Here is a 22,825-nt window from a genome sequence, read left to right as displayed (position 1 = left end):
CCATGATTCTGATAGTCTACTAGATTGACACTGATTCTAGATTGGTACAGTAAATGGGAAAAGAATGACTTTTATCAGCTTAGGAACCCAGTAGCCAACAGATCAATGTTTTTATATCTTTTTAAATAAAACATTTACCACGTTCGTTGTCTGTGATCTCCTTTGTACAGAATCTGTGTCCTTTCACGCTATTAAATACAGTGAATCTCTTGGAGTGGGAAATCGTATTATTCTGAAATATAGTTTCAACTCCACCTTGTCAAGGTTCCTCCCCCACTCTGAACTCTAGGGTACAGATGTGGGGACCTGCATGAAAAACCTCCTAAGCTTATCTTTACCAGCTTAGGTCAAAACTTCCCCAAGGTACAAAATATTCCACCCTTTTGTCCTTGGATTGGCCGCTACCACCACCAAACAAATACTGGTTACTGGGGAAGAGCTGTTTGGACACGTCTTTCCCCCCAAAATACTTCCCAAAAACCTTGCACCCTACTTCCTGGACAAGGTTTGGTAAAAAGCCTCACCAATTTGCCTAGGTGACTACAGACCCAGACCCTTGGATCTTAAGAACAATGAACAATCCTCCCAACACTTGCACCCTCCCTTTCCTGGGAAATGTTGGATAAAAAGCCTCACCAATTTGCATAGGTGACCACAGACCCAAACCCCTGGATCTGAGAACAATGAAAAAGCATTCAGTTTTCTTACAAGAAGACTTTTAATAAAAATAGAATTAGAAATAAGAAATCCCCCCTGTAAAATCAGGATGGTAAATACCTTACAGGGTAATTAGATTCAAAACATAGAGAACCCCTCTAGGCAAAAACCTTAAGTTACAAAAAAGATACACAGACAGAAATAGTTATTCTATTCAGCACAATTCTTTTCTCAGCCATTTAAAGAAATCATAATCTAACACATACCTAGCTAGATTACTTACTAAAAGTTCTAAGGCTTCATTCCTGGTCTATCCCCGGCAAAGACAAAATGTAGACAGACACGCAAACCCTTTGTTTCTCTCCCTCCTCCCAGCTTTTGAAAGTATCTTGTCTCCTCATTGGTCATTTTGGTCAGGTGCCAGCGAGGTTACCTTTAGCTTCTTAACCCTTTACAGGTGAGAGGAGATTTCCTCTGGCCAGGAGGGATTTTAAAGGGGTTTACCCTTCCCTTTCTATTTATGACACACCTCATCTGACTTCTGCAATGTGAGCCATATCTCTCTTCCCAACCATAATAAGCTCCCTGGCATTATCACCAACATGAGCAAGCCTGCATCCCAAGACAGGCAGGAGTTGTAGACCAAGCTGGATGAGCAAGCACCTTAGAGAGGTGATTAAGAAAAAGCAGAAAGCCTACAAGGAGTGGAAGATGGGAGGGATTAGCAAGAAAAGCTACCTTATTGAGGTCAGAACATGTAGGGATAAAGTGAGAAAGGCCAAAAGCCATGTAGAATTGGACCTTGCAAAGGAAATTAAAACCAACAGTAAAAGGTTGTATAGCCATATAAATAAGAAGAAAACAAAGAAAGAAGAAGTGGGACCGCTAAACACTGAGGATGGAGTGGAGGTTAAGAATAATCTAGTCATGGTCCAATATCTAAACAAATACTTTGCCTCAGTCTTTCATGAGGCTAATGAGGAGCTTAGTGATAATGGCAGGACGACAAATGGGAAGGAGGATATGGAGGTAGATATTACCACATCTGAGGTAGAAGCCAAACTTGAACAGCTTAATGGGACTAAATTGGGGGTCCAGATAACCTTCATCCAAGAATATTAAAGGAACTGGCACATGAAATTGCAAGCCCATTAGCAAAAATTTGTAATGAATCCGTAAACTCAAGGGTTGTACCGTATGACTGGAGAATCGCTAACATAGTTCCTATTTTTAAGAAAGGGAAAAAACATGATCCGAGTAACTACAGGCCTATTAGTTTGACATCTGTAGTATGCAAGGTCTTGGAAAAAAATTTGAAGGAGAAAGTAGTTAAGGACATTGAGGTCAATGGTAATTGGGACAAAATACAACAGGTAGATCGTGTCAAACCAACCTGATCTCCTTCTTTGAGAAGATAACAGATTTTTTAGACAAAGGAAACACAATGGATCTAATTTACCTCGATTTCAGTAAGGCATTTGATACAAATCCACATGGGGAATTATTAGCTAAATTGGAAAAGATGGGGCTCAATATGAAAATTGAAAGGTGGATAAGGAACTGGTTAAAGGGGAGACTACAATGGGTCACATTGAAAGGTGAACTGTCAGCCTGGAAGGAGGTTACTAGTGGAGTTCCTCAGGGATTGGTTTTTGGGACCAATCTTATTTAATCTTTTTATTACTGACCTTGGCACAAAAAGTGGGAATGTGCTAATAAAGTTCATGGATGACACAAAGCTGAGCGGTATTGCCAATACAGAGAAGGACTGGGATATCATACAGGAAGATCTGGATGACCTTGTAAACTGGAGTAATAGTAATAGGATGAAATTTAATAGTGGAAAATGCAAGGTCATGCATTTAGGGATTAATAACAAGAATTTTTGTTATGAACTGGGGACGCATCACTTGGAAGTAACAGAGGAGGAGAAGGACCTCGGAGTATTAGTTGATCAAGGGATGACTATGAGCCGCCAATGTGATATGGCCTTGAAAAAAGCTAATGCGGTCTTGGGATGCATCAGACGAGGTATCTCTAGTTGAGATAAGGAGGTGTTAGTACCGTTATACAAGGCAGTGGTGAAACCGCATCTTGAATACTGTGTGCAGTTCTGGTTTCCCATGTTTAAGAAAGACATATCTGGCTTTAAGACTAAGCTTGATAAATTTATGGAAGGGATGATATGATGGGATAGCCTAATTTTGGCAATTAATTGATCTTCAACTATTAGTGGTAGATATGCCCAATGGCCTGTGATGAGATGTCAGATGGGGTGGGATCTGAGTTACTACAGAGAATGCTTTCCTGGGTGTCTGGCTGGTTAGTCTTGCGCACATGCATAGCTGATCGCCATATTTGGGGTCGGGAAGGAATTTTCCTCCAGGGCAAATTGGCAGAGGCCATGGGGTTTTTTTGCCTTCCTCTGCAGCATGGGGCATGGGTCACTTGCTGGAGGATTTCTCTGCACCTTGAAGTCTTTAAACCACGATTTGAGGACTTCAGTAGCTCAGACATAGGTTAGAGGTTTGTTACAGGAGTGGGTGGGTGAGATTCTGTGGCCTGCGTTGTGCAGGAGGTCAGACTAGATGATCATAATGATCCCTTCTGACCTTAGTCTATGATTCTAAGTACTCCTGCATGGCACAGAACCCAGCTCAGCTAGGGCTCTTTGCATGGCAGCATGCTGGTGATATGAAGGGTTGAGCTGGGTTGTCAGAGTTCCATCACTAGAGGGATATTCCCATCCTGGTCCTCTGTGGAGGGTGCACACTAGGGGGGCAGAGTCTATTCTAACCATTAGGCCTTGAGAGGAGGATTCCTGAAACCCTGCCTCCTCCCTCACTGCGTTTCCCCAATGCCCAGCCAAGATAATGTAAAAGTAACTGTGCCCTCCCAGCTGCAAAGAGGGATGGATCAAATTCTGTCCTCAGATACGCATGTACAACCCCAATTGACTTAATTAAGATCAGATGATATGTCAGCGGGAGTCATGCATGCTTGGAATTTGGCACGGTATAAGCAGGTCAAGATAGAGAAGGGATGCACTGTCTATAGAAGAAGATTACATAGAAATGCAAAAGAAGCAAAACCCTGGCATGATGCGCTAAAATACATTGGGACCAGGGCAGGCATACCACTGGTCTCAGAAACTGGGAGCAGTAGAGAATCTTATGCATAATCTACAAACACATTCTTCAAAAAACTACTTATAGACGTAAAAATTAATGAGGAAGAGCAAATATAACCTATCTTTCCAAAAATGTATGTGAGATGTGTAATTACTTACAATCACGTGTGCTGAACCTTATTCTAAAACGCACAGCAGATACACATTTTCAGTTAATAGGAGAAGGATTTATTGAGGGCCAAATTCTGCCCTCACCTATATCTGTACTGCCTCACTGAAACTGGTGGGGATACATGGGTGTCACTGAGGGCAGAGCCTGGCCCCGAGAGCACAGTTTAGCAAAGCAGAGAGGTTACTCATATAATATGTGATGTCTATTAGAAAAGTCTGTTCTCAGTGGAGAACAATGTCAATCATGAAGCACAAACTGGATATACTGGATCCAAAGCTCTTGAATATTGTAGAATTTCCTGTATAGATACCAGTATGAATTTCCAAAAATGTTGGTGGCTTTGCATCTGGTGATCTGGTTTGGATTCATCTGTGGCATACACTTCTACCCACCCCATAGATCATATTTTACTTTTATATATTTTAATTAGAGCTGTATGAAACACAGTGCTTTTGGGTTCCCAGGACTCTGGGCAAATGCTTTTCCTACTTTAAGTCCACATGGCTCCATGCCTACTAAGTTTTGCATTTGAACCAACTCCAAAACTCAAGAGTGGCTTTGCATGGTCAATTCCTGAAACCGCAACTCAGCCTGGGTCTTCTGAAAAATGTGGCTAAGATTTGCCCAAAGGTTGGTGAGCATCTGGAAACCTTGCCAAGTATCCGGTTTGAAATAAACTCAAACAACTAGGCAAGTTTCACCTAGTTTGGGTTTTTTAAGGATGGTTTTGCACAGATCCTCCTTTCATCTCATCTGCCAGTGTAATGTGGTTACTTCAGTAAAGGTCAAACTCTACTGAGCTCTTGCAAATTTTTGATAGGAAAAGTCAGGTCCAGGAAACTTTTAGTGACATCTTTGCTGTGCATAAGCAGAAAGTCCAGCCAGACTTACTCCGGAGCTTAAAATATGTCTTTCATTAGGTATTCAACTCATGCTCTTTGCTTTGAAAGGTGATTGACTGTGATGCATATTCCATTTTTCAGACTAAAATGCCTAAACATTGTTTAGGTCTGTAGAATAGTACACCATTTTCTGAAAAGAAAATCAGTTTTAAATGGCAACACAGAACCGAGACCTTAGAGACTAACAAATTTATTTGAGCATAAGTTTTCGTGAGCTACAGCTAGCTGTATACGAAAGCTTATGCTCAAATAAATTTGTTAGTCTCTAAGGTGCCACAAGTCCTCCTTTTCTTTTTGCGGATACAGACTAACACAGCTGCTACTCTGAAACAGAACCGAGAGGGTTTTATTGTTTTTTTTAAAGGCAAATTTTATGGAAAATATATTTAATTGATAGAAAGCTTAACATAATTGTAGCTTTAAGTTATAGCAACTAAGGACATTTGTGCTAAGAAAGAGAACAGAACAAGCTACTGTACATGATGCACTCTGGGTGCTTGGCTGCTGTCCAGATCCCCAGGCAGCTGATGTATTAGACTTACAGTACCAATTAAATAGCCTATTCAAAATGGATTTATGTGCCACAAATCATTGTATTTTGCAGAATTTAAAAATAAGAGATGAGACATTCATGGCTCTATTGTTTAAATTATGCAGTGCTAACATTTTCCCTCCTCAAAATGAATGCACAACTGGACGGTGATGCCAACAGCATTCCTGTGGCTATGGAACATTAGAAAAATCTTGAGTTCTCTTATAGAGTCTAAATGTACTTTCTTCCCTGCAGCCCTTCTCCTCAGTCCTTTCTGTTCTGTTTTGCCTCCTTCCCCTTTTCTTTCCATCATCTACCTGTTCCCCAGTTACTTTCTTCTTGTACTGTTTTCTGGTCCTGCATCTCTTAAAAAAATAAGGAGAATCCCTGCTGGTAGGCAGAGCTGTGAGCCAATTCAAGATAGCTGCTCCAAAGCAAGTATCATCCTGTGCATTCTCCTTCTCCGGGAGACTTGAGCTAGGATTTTTAGAAAAGCCTAAGGGATTTAGATACCTAAATCCAATTTCAATGGCACCTGCGCCTCTCCTTTGAAACTTCCAAACTTTGTTTGGTCTGTTTCTCCATGATACTTATATGGCCCATTATTGGGGTCTTGCCCGATGTCACAGAGGAAGAAGTCTTTGACAGTGCCATGAATTGAACACAGATCTCCCAAGTCCCAGGCTAATGCCCTAACCATTCTTCTCTCTTTCTAATATTTGCCTAAATAAATCCATATCATCCAGACTGCAAGGACACAATTTTTGTTCCCTGTGTATGGAAGTTCAGCAAAGAAAATTGGCGACGAGGAAAGTAATGAAATAGCACAAGCTTTTCCACTGAAGGATGTGTTTTGTGTGTACAGTATGTATATATAAGTATCCAACAGCACAGAAAAAGTGCAGTTCTACTCTGAAAAGTGACTTTTGTCAAAGTGGCACTGTGAAGTTCCACGTTTATTATCTCAGTGACTGCTGTCTCAAATGGGCTGCCTTTACAGGTTTCCTAACTGCTATCAAAGCAGATTCATCCTGAACTCTGAGAGTCAAGCTAGGTTCTTTTCACATCACCAGTAATAAAAACTCTGTAGGCCAAATTCTGACTTCATTGATCCCTTTGCAATCCCATTGTCTTACACATGTGCAAATATATTTAACTGATTGAAATTTAGTAAACAATTCTGTTGTTGATGCACATATAGAATCTAGCTCATTCCCTAAGGTGTGCTGGCTGCTGTAGGGCTAACAGCAGAAAGATGCAGTAAAAACTTGTTTTTGTTTCTCAAGTCAGCAGATTTGAGACTGAACACAGGGAAGAGATGTACTGAATACAATGGTGCCATTTTTTATTTAGTTAGGGTTTGGAGTAGAACCACACTTTAAATCGGCATTTTTTAAAAACTGTTAGGAAGTATGGAGAAACTAGTCAAGTTTGTCTCCAGCAATCTTATTTGCTGCTTTCATTTCTTGATCATTTTAAGCTGGCATGGACCGAGGGACATACTGGCCGCCGCTTCCAGCAGCTCCCATTGGCCTGGAGCAGCGAACTGCAGCCACTGGGAGCGGCGATTGGCCGAACCTGCGGACGTGGCAGGTAAACAAACCGGCCCAGCCTGCCAGCGGCTTTCCCTGCACAAGCGGTGGAACAAGTTTGGGAACCACTGGTCTAGAACAATGGAAGCCAGTCAGAGCTGGTTGCTTGCTGTTCATGTCCCCAGGGATTTAGATGAAGAAACACGGGGGGAAGGGCATGTTTGCCACTTTAGTAAGTAAATTAGGTACATTTTCCAGACACATTGAGGATCAAAATTTGGCCCTCAGTAACAATCAATGGCAATTTTGCCTGGGTAAACACTCAGCAGTTCTGCGGAAAAGGACCTAGGGGTGACAGTGGACGAGAAGCTGGATATGAGTCAGCAGTGTGCCCTTGTTGCCAAGAAGGCCAATGGCATTTTGGGATGTATAAGTAGGGGCATAGCGAGCAGATCGAGGGACGTGATCGTTCCCCTCTATTCGACACTGGTGAGGCCTCATCTGGAGTACTGTGTCCAGTTTTGGGCCCCACACTACAAGAAGGATGTGGATAAATTGGAGAGAGTCCAGCGAAGGGCAACAAAAATGATTAGGGGTCTAGAGCACATGACTTATGAGGAGAGGCTGAGGGAGCTGGGATTGTTTAGTCTGCAGAAGAGAAGAATGAGGGGGGATTTGATAGCTGCTTTCAACTACCTGAAAGGGGGTTCCAAAGAGGATGGCTCTAGACTGTTCTCAATGGTAGCAGATGACAGAACGAGGAGTAATGGTCTCAAGTTGCAATGGGGGAGGTTTAGATTGGATATTAGGAAAAACTTTTTCACTAAGAGGGTGGTGAAACACTGGAATGCGTTACCTAGGGAGGTGGTGGAATCTCCTTCCTTAGAGGTTTTTAAGGTCAGGCTTGACAAAGCCCTGGCTGGGATGATTTAACTGGGAATTGGTCCTGCTTCGAGCAGGGGGTTGGACTAGATGACCTTCTGGGGTCCCTTCCAACCCTGATATTCTATGATTCTATGATGATTCTATGATTCAGTATTTCAGGATTTGGCCTTACGTGTATCTTGAAACATTTTTGTTCCCTTTAGTAAAAGACATTAAATGCAGTTTGTTCTTTTTAGCCACAAATGAGAATTAAACTGTAGTGCTTTTACACAGGTAGGCCATTAACCAGAATGATGAGTAAACCGTTTAATACTGCTAAAATCAATTTGGATTATATGTAATCTGTGGAGATTTGGAATCTTGTATTAGTGCTAATGCTGTTCAAGATGTAATGCCATAGCTAGATTAAGCACTGAATTGATGCTATAGTGATTAACTATGACAGTGAAAATAGAGAAAGCACGAATATATTTTATTTCCAGGCATGTATTTGCTATGAATGAAATTGAGCTGAAAAAGATGGCATTTTTCAAGTTCTTTGTTAAGATCAGAGAGGTTTATCAAAGAGCCAGAATATAAAATAGTCTTGTTAACGGTTTATAGAGCACCCACATCATTCTGATTGACCTGATGACTATAAGAGTAACTATACTTTTCAAGTCTGCTTTATATGACATGTCTGTAAATTAGAAATTCATTGGTATGTCAGGATAGCCATTTTCAACTACCGTGAATACATTTTCCCACTTATTTTACATTAGAGACTGGCCTGAGTTGCAAAGTTCAGTACCATTATGGGGGTCAAACTTCAAAGTTCAGGGAGAGGTGGGTGGGGAGGGGAATGCAGTATCTGGGTTTTGGTCTGAATCCATGTTTATTTTATATCAATATAACTTTCTTACTCTGCTTTCTGCACTGTGGGGATCATATGTGCCAAAGTTTGGGAGTCCTGACAAGTGAAGCAACTTGTTATAAAACTGGCCTCTAACTTCTATGGACTATCTGTTGCTTGGGATGGCTGCCATAACAAGCGATAACACACACAGACCAGTCCTGAGCAGAAGATCTGTCAGTATCACAAAACACATGTCTGGTCTACAGTGATGTGGAGGGGAAGTCTATGAACAGCTTAAGTACCACATAGGTTACCCTGGAAAAGATAAAGCCAGTTGCTACAGAAAATGGATAATATGTGAGTGGTGCTCTGAGCTATTGGCAAAAATATGCATGTTGGCGTGGCAATACAGAAATGTTCCAGTGGCTGTCTATGCACAGAGGGGCTATCTTCAAATAACTGAGGGGCATTGGCTTCAATCTCAAGCTCTTGGCCCTGTAGGAAGGAAAAGAGCTAGTATTTATGGGAAGTGTGGCTTGCTGTTTGGTTTTGTTATTATTTCCTAATTATGAAGCAAGAGGACTCTGCTGGGTTTATTGTTCTTTGACCTACTTCTAAATCGGTGTAAAAAATGCCTAGAGTCCAGGATATACTCTTTCAAGTAGAGTATGTTGTAAATGGAAATATACTTTTAAAAAGAATAAAGTGATGTACACTCCTAAGCTGTTAAAATCACAAGCCCTAGCTCCCTGCGATGTGTAGGAGATGTATTTACCTAATTATCTACTTTTACAAATCTGAACTCTTTGCTCTGACTCCAGTTTGACACAGGTGTAACTCCATTCACTTCATGGTTGTACACTTGGGTAGGGGAGAGGAGAATCAGATCCTATTATTTCTTATTTCTTTTGTGGTGGCTGCTCAAATTAAGGAGAGCAGGCAAAGTGTACCCAGTTTTGGCCATCTGAGTCATCAAACATTTAGAACAAGGGGAAAGGAGAAGTAAAGGGGCTTGGCACAGTGAGAAATCATTACTGGTTTTTAAAAGTACCATTTTAATACCTTTCTCGCTCATCTTTGGCTGCTCTCCCTGGCTGTTCCTGGAAATGGGTGTTAAAGTACAGTGAGCTAGGATCAACCTGGCTCCTGCATCCAGTTTAATTGTTCCATCTCCAACTGCATTTTTCCCACCTGTGCTGAGACTGCTAAAATTCCTACTACCATAGACATATCCTGTTAAATGTGTGTACAATGCAGAGGTGAATATTCTCACTCCAATCTCCATTTAAACCAGAGCTGGAGCTTCCAGCTAGGCTGCCCCTCAGTGATCTGTACCCCATAAGACCGTACGTAAAACAGAATAAAATCAAAGGGCCCAAAATATTAAACAAAGCTGAGGATGCCTTCTAATCTAATCATATAGCATATGCACAGTTTCATTTGTAGTTAGGACCTACAATAAGTGTCTTTTAAAAAAATTTCAGTCCTGAACATGTAGCATCTCTCATTGTAGAGAAGGGGCAGACCTCAAGTGTAGTGAATATAAAAGGAATTGTTTACTGAAGCTGCTGGACACAGACAGATCCTGTAGCTCTTTCTCTGGTTCTGTTATTTACAGATTAACTAACACAGCATGTGCTACCTAGGTCTCCCTAAATCTTGTTTTATACTAAGCAGTCATGGAAGGAATTGTTGATTAGACTATAGGAGAGAGAAACTTAACATTGACTAAGAAGCACATTTCACACTAGAGTACGGTGCTTCAAAAGCCAGTTAAATATGGACCCTAAAACTTTGCAGCATTGGCTAGAATATCTGTATATGCCTTGAGAGACAAGGTGGGGGAGGTAATATCTTTTATTGGACCAACTTCTGTTGGTGAGAGAGACAAGTTTTCAAGCCTTGACACAAATAGAATTATATATGCCTTTTGCTAGACACCTAATTTCAAAACCAATTAAGAGACACACAACTTCTAAAGCATAACGACAGGTTTCAGAGTAGCAGCTGTATTAGTCTGTATCCGCAAAAGGAAAAGGAGTACTTGTGGCACCTTAGAGACTAACAAATTTATTTGAGCATAGCTCTTGAAAGCTTATGTTCAAATAAATTTGTTAGTCTCTAAGGTGCCACAAGTACTCCTTTTCTTTTTACAACTTCTAAAGTAATTGTGATCTCTTTCAATTGTTGTTCACTATTGTTACACTGGAAGACAGGATAGTTGAGTAATATATTGTCATTGGTATTTACTAACACTTATTGAAGAGACATAGGGCCAGACTCTGATCTCAGTTATGTGAATCCAGAGTAACTGATCAAAATCTTGGCCCATTACATTTAGTGATAATTTCAGGACAAGAATCTCAGAGAATGGTTTAATCTAGTTTAGTTAATTTTTTTATATTTGGCATAATGATGATTTAATAATTCCTCCCAGATATTTTTTTATTAAAAGGTTCATTCAAATACTATGCACAAATAATGGAAAATATCCCTGACATCAAAATATAAAACAGCTTAATCACAAAATAAAAATTTAATACCAGTAAATTGCATAGTGGGACAGAAAGATGGGCAACTGGAGGATGGACGGAAGAAAAGAACAGGTGTGCAGGGTGAGTAGAGGCGGTGGTCCTGAGTTTGCTTTAAAGTTCTGTTATTTTCTCAAGGCAGGCAAGCAATGTTGCCTTCATAGGAGAAGTTTAAGGGCTTGTCTAGATGAACAGCTGGAATCACATGTTTGAATCCTGCCAGGGTAGAATTAGCCATTCACCTTTGCATGGTGGATACATCTGGTGCCATGCAATGTAACTGTCAGCCAAAACATTAAAATGTAAAGTTCTTTCTGCTTTGCATGGACACAAAAGATCCTACTGCACTTTTTAAAAGTGTAGGTTTGCTTCAGTGCCTTTGACCTAAAATCTCCCCTTATCTCTCTTCTGCAGTGTTTGCTTGTCTGTAAAGTTGTCTGAGTCTTAGTGTGTGTTATGTATATTCTGGAACACAACACTCAGTTTCAACACCACACAATGGCAGATGTCTACTCCAATATTACCTTTCCCTGAAAAGCAGCAGACTACCATTCTACACACAACAGCTATCACAGAGTAGGGTTACCATATTTGAACATTCAAAAAAGAGGACACTCCATGGGGGGGTATTTGCTCGCGCCCCCCTAGGCCCGCCCCAACTCCACCCCTTCCCCGCCCCATTACAACCCCTTCCCCAAATCCCCGCCCCAGCCCTGCCTCCTCCCCTGAGCGTGCCACATTCCCCCTCCTCCCTCCAGCCGCGTGAAATAGCTGTTTTGCAGCGCTAGCGCTGGGAGCTAGGGGGAAAAAGCGGGCACTCTCTCGAGTGATCAGTATTTGCTTTCTTTCTTGAATGATCAACATTCACTCTCTTTCTTGAATGATCAACTCTTCTTTGGGGAAAAATAATAATGGAAAAATCCCGGATGTTTTTAGATATTTAACAATTCCTCCTGGACGGCGATTTAAGAACCAAAAAGCCGGACGTATGGTAACCCTATCACAGAGGGGATATTTGGGAATAAGGGGCAAGGGACTATTGTCTGCAGGTTAATGCAAGTTTGGTTCCTGACCCAGAAATGGCCTCTACTCTCAGCTTCCTGAATTTGGAATGATCTTATCTAAAACACTGGTGTATTCTCATGCTGTTTTTTACAGCATATGTGTACGTCAATCTGGTAGATGGTTATGCTATTTTCCCTGTACTGGCCAGCATCTGGCTCCTGGTTTACTACACATTTTTGGAACCATTCAGGAAGTAAGTGTTTAAAAGTGAGCTATTATAATGACTCTACTGTTTAAAAACATCATAAACACATTTTAAAAAATTACTGTCTCATAGCTACCTACCAGGGTACAGGACTTATTTTTCTGTTCTAATACGACACTGAAAATTTGATTATAAAAGTGCAAAAAACAAACATTCACTTCTAGATGATACCTTCCAGATCTAGAGAGAGATTTACTTCTATCCCAGGTAACACAAAAACTGTTTTTATAGTTAATAACTTTAGGTAGCAATTAAACACAAAGGGCCAGGTTTCCAGATTTACACTAAGTGAGATTACAACCTGGCCCATAGTTCCTTTTCAACTTCCCTTCAGCCAGCACAGCACTAAACACCAGAATGGTTTTTGTTAAAATCAATGTAAGTAAGGTGATGTAATGCAATAAGCACAAACAAAATCTTTTTTGGCAAATCAGTTTGAATTTTTCCCAAGGACATTTATTTTTTGCATTCTTAAAAAGTCACCAGGTTATCAATAAAACTGTCCTGCCGAGGCTAGGCTTTTAAAAATGTGCACAAAAATATGCAATTACTCACTCAATTTTGGTCCATGCTGCTGAAATTTAGTCTTATGTGTAAATAATTGTTGAGATCTTTTATTATTGGAGCACCAAGGAGCTCTGAGTCAGGAACCAGGATAATTTTTCTAATTTTTACTGTTGTTTTTTCAGGGCCAAAATGCATGCAGTTCCCTGTCAAAGAGAGAGAATTTACGTTCTTTTTTTATAACCCAGCAAAATCACTAAATTTCAAAAGTTAGCTAATAGTTTGGTGATTAATATCTCTTCTAGACATATTTTAGTCTATAAAACAAAAGCTCTTTAAAATTAGAAATGCAGTTGAAATCCTAAGAGAGTCCTTTTGTGTGATTAAATCAGAAAGATAAATTCATACTACTAAACCAGCCTTAAATAAACCATTCTAGTTTGGCGAGTAAAAGTTGTGCTTTTCTTCATTAAGAATGCATTAATGAATCAGTATCTGCAGCATGAGATTTTTGATCTGGTAATGAAAAATGAGGATGACTATGAAAATAATTAAGTGCCTCAAATAAAAAATGGTGTGAACTTAGTAAAGATTTCTGCATAGATTTGTTCTGCAGTCTCAAGGCTTCTTGAATATGATCATCTCATATGCACAAGTTTGTTAAATCAGCAATTACACATGCTGAGAAGCTTCTTTAGAGCTTACTTTCTTGGGATGTAAATGATATTGCTTGTATTTCAAAATTGGCTTATAGTACATGGAAAACCCCTCGGATGTACTGTAGCTCCAATTAGTGGAATTTGCTGTCTTCAGCTAGGATGTCAAATCTGGCACTTTCCTGTCCTGTGTAGTTAAGACCAAACTAAAATCTTCTTTGTAGCTCAAGGCATAGTCACCTAGAGCTTTGGAGGTTAAGCTGTGTGACAGCTATTGTCAGAACTGTTTCTCTTCAGGGGCTCTTAAAACATTAAAAAAAAATCCCATTAATATATCTTAGTAATCATGCATTACATACTCTGCTTGTGAGGCCTTCTGCAAGAGCAAGTTTGTTTAGAATGGATTGGTCTTGTACATCAAAATAAATCTTTATCAAATGGAAGGCAAGCCAGAGATGAAGTAACCACTTTCCAAAAAGCCTGCAGACACCCCCTTGTTATCTGCTTGAATCTAGAAACTAATTATCTGGGGAGAAAACTTGTTTGACTGTTTACTACTCATCCTAAGGGCTAGATTGTAAATCCATGTGTGAGGTAAGAACACTGCTTACACCCGTCACCCTTAGGTGGGCTACCTGAACCTTGGCTCTGCATGTATAGGAACAAGCAGGGCTGTTCACCTGTCGGTGGGTATGGAATGGGTGAAATCTTGGCTTCCGCCTGCTCACTGGGGAGAGTAGCTGAGTGAGCACAGGAGGGGGGAGTAGTAATTTACCCCTGCTTTCCTGCCCTTCCACCAGTGTAAGGACGATGGCTTAGGGCCTTGGAGATGTGCGTCAGTCACACTGCCTCCTGGGGCTACTGTTTGCGTAATGTGGGACTACAGGAAGCATAAACCCAGCATAAAGCCTTTCTCTGTTTGTGGTGTTTGGGTTTTTCTCAGAAGTGAAACTCCCAGGGGCGAAGGTGAAAGATGACATTGTCAGCTCTGACACAGAGAAGCTATATGAATGACTCTTGGGCGTGTGCTTGGACCACCTTGACATTACTTGGAAGATTTTGCAATCCTATCATGGGGAAAAGTGAAACAAAAGGGGAGCTGTCACCGATGGTGACTGCCATGAGAGGCTAACTGACATGCATTTCACGCCCAAACTTGTTACAGTAGAGAAACCCAGTTAGAATAACACTCCAGAGCAACTGCCTACATCACAAACTCCAAGGAACATACCTATTAGTTAATCTTTCTTGCATGTTTCTAAATACGAGCCAAATCCTCCCCTCCCCTGGAGAAATGTGCATGAGGAACGAAGTTTACTAGGAAAGGCAATGACAACTCATGGAGCTTCCCAAGGTAGCGTTCTGTCAGGGAGGTGGAATTTGGCTGCCTGCAGACAGGGGAGGGTGTGTGGATCTCCTAGTGTGAGGCTGCACTGGTGTTTGAAAGAAAAATCATCTGCAATGTCCATGGAAAGGAGACATCTTTATAAACTAGTTAACTATCCAATGTCTAAGAGGAAAGAACTAGAGTTTTTTTTATAAGGGAAGATGCAATTTCTGTTACACAGGGGCTGCTTTGCACCACTCTACCATAGCCACCTATGGAAAGATCACACCAGCATAGAGAAATCAATTGGTAGTAGAGAGGGCAAGGCCAGGATTTCCCTTTTCCCTAGTGACACCCAATGTAACGGTCCCTTCGAGTTATTGGCAGTCAGCATAAAGTTAAAGCAGCCAGATCAAGATCAGAGGACCAAAAGATCTGGCTTAAAGCCAGCTTTGCACACCTCTCCCTGAATTGTGCTGTGCGTGCCTCAGTTGGGTCAGCATTTTAAAGATCCACGTGTGTGCTTTTTTTTTTTTAAGGAGACTCTACATTTCCTGCACAGAATAGGCTTCTTTGGCCAATAACAATGCTAATGATTGAAGGCAACTTGGCCAAGGCAGGCTCAGAGCTTATTCTCATTTCCTAGCACATCAAAGAGCATTCCCTTCAAACCACAGTCCATTATCCTGAAAACGTTGGAAAAGATTTGCTTTCATGCCCCTGTTCACTCACAGATGGAGGAGTAACACTTTGTGTGCCTGCTGAGTCTGTTGCTATCTTTTTAGTATTGAAGCTTCCCTCGCCCCCCTAGCAACTGTTCAGATTCCAGGTGAAAAGTTGACTTTTTATTTCCCTGTCAAAATTTTGCTAATAAATTACAGATGAGAGGGTGAGGAAGAAGAGGAGCTAACCTATTGAAATAGTTTGTTTTACTCTCGAATAGTAGGGATTCAAAAGTGCTATTAAGAATATTTCTTATTTCTAATCCTTTTACTTATACTGAAGTTTGCAAACATCCTGAAAATGCCTGCAGCTATCATGCATTTTTAAAATATTTTGCAAGACCAAATGTACACAGGAAAAATCCATGTTCATTAGTTCCCATTATTTGTAGGCATACTTTGAGTAGCTGTGCATGGGAACTGTACCTTAGTTGTCAGCAAAAATGGGCTGTGTGAGTGCAAATGTGGCTTAGACCCATGTGTGCAATTTGTGTGAGCAGACTTCTTTTACCATGTTTTTAAAACTTGGCCCTTGAGGTCTCCTTGTTGATTTGCAAATCTAAGTCCATACTTAACTTTTTGTCTACATACACAACTGGCATTCATAAGCATGCAGGATAAAACACTGGTCACAGTATTTGTATCATGTAGCTACCTAATTAGAACCTACTCAAATGCACATTATTAGGGCTGACTTGCTTCATGACTACCTCAGACTAGCCACCGGAGTGTAATAGCAGCATTACAGCATATCATTTGATCAACATGTACCACTTTAGAGAACAAGACAGCTTTCTCTTTTTCCTGGTACCCTGCAGCCAAAACTAAGTGAGACAGGGCTTTTCTCACAGGATTTATCAGACTAATCTGGTGCTTTCCTAACTTTTGCAAAGTGGCTTTGAAATTTCCCATCATGTATGGGCATATGACAGTCTCCCTGATGAATGCATAGATTTTAAGGCCAGAAGGGACCATTAGATCATCTGGTCTGAACTCCTGTATAACACAGGCCATACAATTTCACCCAATTACTCCTGTGTTGAGCCCAATAACTTTCTGTTTGACTGAAGTATATCACCCAGCATATCTTGTAAAGAGAAAAGTGAATTCATGAACCTTGCAAGGGGTCACATCATGGGGTTTCTGCCTTGTGCTCTCCTCAAGGTAGAACGCAGTTTATTGACTTAGAGTGGCCTGCCAATCCATGGGGACATCAAGCTCCAACAGTGGGTCTGCAGAGAACCTGCCCTGCTCCTCCTACTTCTGTCCTGGCAGCACATTTCCATAAGGAACCATACTGCCATTGACATCCATCTATCATCTCTGTGCTTCACCTTCTCTTCAAGGGGAGCAGGGGTCACAGACTGCAAGTTAATGCTACTCCTAGAAGTACTAACTTTAGTTGCTTGTTGCAGTGGAAATACTTGGCAGGGAGCACTTTTGTTGCACAGCTGTTTCTTGTCTTACCACCTGCCAGCCTCAGCACCTCTAGAGATAGGTGGGAAATTGGTGCAAAGGGTTTTCCTTGGGCTTGGGATGAAACCTGAAATCCCAGCCATGCTCTGCTTCCCCCTCCAGTGGCTTTGGGACTTTGCGCATCCACCACCCTTTTTTCCCCCTGCTGCTTTGCTCTTCTCCACAGTGCAAAATGGCGGAGAGCATAGAGCCTATACACATTATTATAGCGGCATTACATTTTATAGGTGAGTGAGCTGGTAATTCGTTGCATTACGAATTGCTTTTAGTTTCCGGTTATATTTCTTAGATAAAGGCTCTTAGTGAGTGAGATCAATCAATGGTAATAAGTTGAGAACTGGTTCATATTTTAATATGCAACAATGTTTGAAAAGCATTATCCTCTGAGGTGAACAATCTATGGTCCATTAGTCATAAACCCCTGGCTACAATGCTCAGATCAGGAATTTCCATTTCAGTTAATCAGTAGGAATTTTTTTGGGGTGGTGTTCACTGTAGCCTGTACTGCACTTTCTATGTTGTTTGTCATGCAGAAAATCACTCTGAGATTCGAATAGGAGGTCTGAGTAATGCAGGGCACTGGAGATCATTTAATGCATATGTGAGGTTATAATTTTATCTGATAGAACAAACACAGAGGTAAACCCATTGGATAGATAAACCATAGCTACAGCTTCTTATGTGTCTAGACGGAAGGGTGGTAACAATCCTTTTAGCACTATGGTGTTGGCTTTCCCCACCTAGGGTGACCTGATAGCAAGTGTGAAAAATCAGGAAACTTTTTTTACGGGTAGGGGTATAGTTTCCTATGTAAGACAAAGCCCCTAATATATCAGAACATCTGGTCACCCTATCTCAATCCCTTCCTCCTAGCTTGTTCATGTAATGGTTAAATATCATTGGGGGGGTGGGTGGGGAGGGGAGGAATCACAGTGGCTCGATCCTGTGAGGTACTGAGCTCCCTCTGAGATATGCTCAGTGCCTGTGCTCCCGGAGGACGCTTAATGGGAGCTCTGCACATGTGAAGTAGATTTTTTAGCAAAACTCCTAAATGATTTCAGTGAGGAGTCCTAAAAATTGATGGCACGATATAGCCCAGGTATACAGACATAAGGCATGTGACAGGCAGGACACAATGAATATCAAAGGCACTACATTTATTAAGTATCTCCATGAAACTCACCAGAACCAGAATAATACCACCCCAAGCGGCATCTAAGTTTTGAAAGCAAGGCTAATGTGTCAAATGCTGCCATACCTCTGTATAAAGAGCACTGTTTTCCCAGCTCAAGACTCAGGTATTCAACTACATTAGCCACTTCAAAGGGACATGCTTTTATTTCAGTCAGTGGATATGACACATCAAAAACCATGATACATCAGTCCTCAGTCCACAATTCAGTGACATGCGCCATAACTTGCAGTATTTTATGCTGAGAAAACAACTTAATTCATAGTACAGTCAATAGCTGTCTTCCAGGATGAAATGAAGAGACAGACTTCAGCATCTAAAATGTACATGAGTCTGATGTGAGCACAGACAGCAGGAGGAAAGTCTATCTTTGACTTATCTATTTATTTATTTATTTTTAGTTTAAAGTTTTGTGCTGCTTTATATTGTTTATATGGACTTCATGGAACACACAGACCTACCTGTGCAATTAAAAGAATGTAGACAATTAAAATAAATAATTCATGTATGAATTCTTAAAAACAATACCATCAAAATCTATTAATTGCTTTCCTGATACCCTGTCTCAAAGCTTTCTGCGTCAGAGATGTGTTTATCTTGATCCCATGGTTACCAGAAGGATGAATTCCGAGGAAAGAAGTCTTCAAAGCTTCTCTCCTTTCTCATGGCTCATTTTGTCTGGTACAGAGTACCAAATGTAGGCCGTGAGTGCAATAAAACAGCAGGGCCATGGAGATGTAAAATAATCTTTGTATTTTACAGGTAGGCTAAGCACTTCATAGGAAATCTTCGCTATGCAGTTGCGTCAGCTCTGCAGGAGAACAGAACAATTTCTAAGACTTTGACAGCTTTTTCCATGGGGGATTTGGTGGGTAGATGGTTATGAGGAAACACTTCTATATGGAGTCTTCTCTTCTCTTCTTTCATTGTTCAAACTCTTGAGCCAAGGCTGGAGGCCACATGGGAGTGTACTAGCTAAGAGGATACCAGAGTAAAAGATAAATGAAAGAGATGAGGAAAAGTAGGCCAAGGGGAAATATAAAATGGATGAAGCACTGCTTGCTTCTGAGCACTCAGAGGAGAAAATACTTTTAAGGGAGAGAGAATATACAGTAACATGATTTTCTAACTGATGGTCAGAGATATTATAGCTCTGGTACTATGGAGTACTGTGGAAAGGGATCTTGGAGTTATAAAGGATTACAAGCTAAATATGAGTCAATAGTGTAACACTGTTGCTAAAAAAAGCGAATATCATTCTGGGATATATTACATAAGAATGGCTCTACTGGCTCAATGAAGTCACACAAATGAGGGTCATTCTTGTCAGTTGCCAGCTTGTGCAGATCAAGGAGTGACTGGTTCACATTCTTTTCCAGGACCAAAGGTCCATCTAGCCCAGTATCCTGTCTTCCGACAGTGGCCAGTGCCAGGTGCCCCAGAGGGAATGAACAGAACAGGTAATCATCCAGAGATTCATCCCCTGTCGCTCATTCCCAGCTTCTGGCAAACAGAGACTAGGGACACCATTCCTGCCCATTCTGGCTAATAGCCATATTAGCAGGAGTGTTGTATGCAAGACACAAGAAGTAATCCGTCCACTCTACTCCACTCAGCTAAGGCCTTGGCTGGAGTATTGTGTCCAGGTCTGGGTGCCACATTTTGGAAAAGATGTGGACAAATTGGAGAAAGTCCAAAGGAGAGCAACAAAAATGATTACAGGTCTAGAAAACATGACTAAGACTGCGAGTCTGTCACGTAGGAAATGGAAGTCGGATTCAATGACTTTCCAGGACCTTCATAAATTCTTCAGCGGCTGGTACGGCTGGCCCTGGGGCCACCTGAGCAGCTGGGGAAGCTCCTGGGCCAGTCACACTGGCTGCTGCTGGGGCAGTCTTGGGCCACTATGCCCCCCCACCCCCGAGCAGAAGCAGGAGTTTGGGTGTGGGAGGGGGCTCAGGGCGTTGGGGTGCAGTAGGGGGTGAGGGCTCTGGGTGGTGCTTACCTTGGGGGGCACCCTGGAAGCGGCTACATGTCCCTTGGCTCCTTGGCGGAAGCTTGGCAAGGCGGCTCTGCGTGCTGCCTCCGCCTGCAGGCGCCACCCTTGCAGCTCCCATTGGTCGTAATTCCCAGCCAATGGGAGCTGTGGAGGCAACTCTTGGGTCAGGGCCAGTGTGCAAAGTCCCCCTGGCCACACGTCCACCTGGGACATGTCGCAGCTTCTGGGGAGCTGCAGGGAGCCACGCAGAGCCAGGTAGGGAGCGAGCCAGGTAGGGAGCATGCCAGCCCTGCCAAACTCCCCCCCGGGCCACGCATTGCCACCCAGCCCCCCCAGCAGCTGCAGGGGTCCCAGGCCACGCCCCCTCCAGCACCAGCGGGGTATCAGGCTGCCCCCCCAAACATCTGTGGTACCCCGGGCCTCCCCCTGCCCCAGAGAACGCGAGATTTAGTCAGGGGTATATACTATAAGTCACAGACAGGTCATGGGCCATGAATTTTTGTTTACTGCCTGTGACCTGTCCATGACTTTTACTAAAAATACCTGTGACTAAAACATCGCCTTAAACATGACCCATGAGGAAAGATTGAAAAAATTTGGATTTGTTTAGTCTGGAGAAGAGAAGACTGAGAGGGGACATGATCACGGTTTTCAAGTATCTAGAAGGTTGTTACCGGGAGGAGGGTGAAATATTGTTCTTGATAACCTCTGAGGCCAGGACAAGAAGCAATGGGCTTAAATTGCAGCAAGGGAGGTTTAGAGTGGACATTAGAAAAAACTTCCTGTCACGGTAGTTAAGCACTAGAACAGGTTAGACAAGCACCTGTCAGGAATGGTCTAGTTATTACATAGTCCTGCCTTTAGTGCCAGGGATTAGGTGATCTATTGCGGTCCCTTGCAGTCCTACACTTCCGTAATTCTATGGTGTTAGGTGCTAATGCACAGTCTAAGGCTGGTTATTTACTTCAGTTTAGTACACTGGAAAAGTGCATATTCCTTTAGTTCGTCCACGTGCAAAATTCACACTGAGTTGTGAATGCAGAGCAATGACAGCCCCAGATTGGCGCTGTTTTCCCCCACACTGTTGGAAAATTACCCTATTAATACAAAAAGAACGAGGAGTACTTGTGACACCTTAGAATAAGTACTCCTCGTTCTTTTTGCTGATACAGACTAACACGGCTACCACTCTGAAATCTATAATACAAGCATCTGTAAATCATATCAGTGGTTTTGTTCTGAGAGTTCCAGAACAATCATTAATTGCCATCACAGGAACCTAACAGTGAATGTCTCCATTATAATGTATTAGAAGGCATTTGTATCATAGTATAACAACTCAGAGTGGGCAGTGAAGCAGCCATCCCTGCTCATACCCTTGCTACTACTGTGCTGGGATCGCAGCCCCAACTCCTGCTGTTGTCCAAGGGAGCATGTGCAGAGGGGCTGCACATCCCGGGAAGGAAAGTGAAACCCCAGGAAAGCTGCTACCCTTGTCCTGACCTTAGCCCTAAGCGTCTGTGAGACTCAGCACAAAGTTTAAGGTAGCGAAGTTAATGCTTTAACTGGGCCATGGGGGTTTGGAGGGCAAAACGGGACAATCCCACAAAACCTGGGACTATTGGGAGGTATGCTGCTGCAGTGCAAAGCCACCAAAATTTAGCCAATTTACAAGCCCCTAAAAAATCTGTTTGCACATCCTCAGAAGAGACTTCTTTGAGTTCAGCAACCAGAGTCTCCAAAGAATCCATCATCACTGAGCATGCTCCATCCCTAACAGCTCCCAAATAAGAGTCTGAATTGCATCTGATTAAGAATTAATTTATCTAGTTGCTACCCGTACAAAACATTCTCAAGGTTCCAGCTGCAGAATACAGCTGAGGGATACATTAGTTGGAGTTTCTTCATATCCTCTGTTTGTAAAGCTTAACAATCATAATCCTGAGAATTAAAGTTTTAAAAATGAGTGATTCAGCTTAGATAATGAAGCTTTTTTGCCACTCAGGTTAGTGAAAAGTCTCAGGAAGTGTGACATTTTATTTCTCCAGAGCAGTATTTTTTATTTAAAAGGCCAGTTAGGAGTGAGATGCAGAAACTGAAGAAAATATGAACCTGGAAACTTAAAAGCCTCTTTCTAGTGTATTGCCACACTTCAGCAATGCACACTCAGTTCTTTTAATCATTTTACCCATCTTGCTTTCCTAAATATATACAAGGTTGTAAATCCATTGGAAGACTTCAGTTGCAAAGTGACACTCCTAGTGTGTGAGATTTATGCTGCAGGGTTATTTCACCCCATCACATAAGTAAATCACTAAATCGTGGGTAAAACTTTTACAGAGCAAACAGGACCTTTCTTTTTAGGGCCAAAGGGCCCCACAGAGTCAAATATGTAATTCAATATTTTTACCTCTAGGTTCCTGCTGCATAAAGGAATCCTCCTATATTGCCACCCTAGCTCTCAGAGTATGGGGTATAGCTGGGGGAACAGGGGAGTGGTCTG

General features: G+C 41.8%; 1 protein-coding gene across 4 annotated transcripts in view; it reads right to left on the bottom strand.

Moving 5' to 3' along the window:
* PEX5L (peroxisomal biogenesis factor 5 like) overlaps nt 1-22,825 on the bottom strand; it is a 168,676-nt gene that overhangs the window by 85,692 nt on the left and 60,159 nt on the right. Inside the window, exon 2 of one of the 4 annotated variants that reach the window (XM_074963517.1) lies at nt 13,002-13,156. The exons of the other annotated variants lie outside the window; for them this stretch is intronic. The gene's annotated coding sequence lies outside the window, so the exon portion shown is untranslated. The remainder of the gene's footprint in view (nt 1-13,001; nt 13,157-22,825) is intronic. 4 annotated transcript variants of the gene reach the window in all.

This window comes from Natator depressus, chromosome 9 (assembly GCF_965152275.1).
Source record: "Natator depressus isolate rNatDep1 chromosome 9, rNatDep2.hap1, whole genome shotgun sequence".
Taxonomy (NCBI): Eukaryota; Metazoa; Chordata; order Testudines; family Cheloniidae; genus Natator; species Natator depressus.
Note: the sequence above shows the minus strand (reverse complement) of the source record. Positions and strands in the feature narration are given on the sequence as shown.